Below are 1398 nucleotides of genomic sequence, written 5' to 3' on the forward strand. Positions count from 1 at the left end.
ACGAGCGCCCGTGAGGAAAAAGGAAGCCGCAAGTTGCTGGGAAGTTGCTCGGGCTTCCGGGCTTCCAGGCTTAACCTTTGCAAAGGCAAAGTTTGCAGGCGGGAGCGTCTTCCCGCTGAGGAGCCTTCCTTTTCCTCGCGGGCACTCACGCCTGGCTCTGAGCCACGCGGCGGAGGAAGCCCGAAGTGCCGCCGGGTTGCCTCCTCCAAGCAGCCCGCCCGCCTGCCGGGCGGAACCCTTCCGCTCTGGCGGGAAGACGCCCGCCTGAAAACTTTGCCTTTGCAAAGTTTAAGCCTGGAAGCCTCGAAACTCGAGCAACTTCCCAGCAACTTGCGGCATCCTTTTTCCTCACAGGCGCTCACGCCTGGCCCCGAGCCGCATGGTGGAGGGGAAGCCCGGAGTGCCACTGGGTTGCCTCCTCCAAGCAGCCCGCCCACCCACCGGGTGGAACCCTTCCCGCGGCGCTCCGGGCTTCCCCTCTGCCGCGTGGCTCGGGGCCAGGCGCGAGCGCCTGCGAGGAAAAAGGAAGCTGCAAGTTGCTGGGAAGTTGCTTGGGTGCTGGGAGCAGCCATGTTGTTGCTGTCGTGGTGAGCGGCTCGTCGGGCGCGTACGCGAGGAGGAGGGCTTTTAAAGTGCCGCCCGAACAGGACCGCTGAGCCGGGAAATGGGGCACCAAGGCAGGGCAAGGCTCCACCAGCAGCGGCCTAGCTTTAGGTGGGCTTGGATGCCCCTGAGTGCAGTTTGCTGTTTGTTCTCTCCTGGGACTCACGATTAGAAAGTGTGGAAAGTAGTAGCAGGAGCAGCCGTGGTGTTACTTTGCTTCCGGAAGCTGCTCTTTTGGAAGAGCGCTTCGGTGATCGGACCTTGCCAGCTCGGGAGCAATTCCAATTTTCGCTAACCTCGGTAGCGAAATAAAATCACCGAGTCAGTTCAAGCCTTGCAAACTGAGACTTAACTGGCGGGCAAAGAGCTCCTTTCCTTGCCTTCTCTCTTCCCCCTTGAGCGGAGGAAATGGTGTTGGAGAATTGCTTGCTGTAATTCGAAATTGAAACTTCAGTTACCCTCCCCACCCAACTAATTTTCAGTAAGTGCCACTGACTTCAGCATTTGGTTGATTTGATCGAAGCTAAGTATTAGGTTTTTTTGTTTTCAAGTTCAAAGAGATCGTGGTTTGGAAGGGGTTTTGTTACTGTTGGGGGGAGCTTTGAAGACCAAAATTTTGAACGTTTTATTTATCTGCATTTTATAATGGGCCCTTTATAATGGCCTTTTATAAAATTGGTTCAGCCCTCGAACGCAGATCTGATTTTCCATGTGGCCCCCGACAGAAGTTAATTGCCCACCCCTGGCCTAGAAGAAGCTAGGTAAAGTGCAAATGTTTTAAACAATTTTAAAACC

This window comes from Pseudonaja textilis, chromosome Z (assembly GCF_049901715.1).
Source record: "Pseudonaja textilis isolate UNSWEBS1 chromosome Z, rPseTex1.2, whole genome shotgun sequence".
Classification (NCBI taxonomy): domain Eukaryota; kingdom Metazoa; phylum Chordata; class Lepidosauria; order Squamata; family Elapidae; genus Pseudonaja; species Pseudonaja textilis.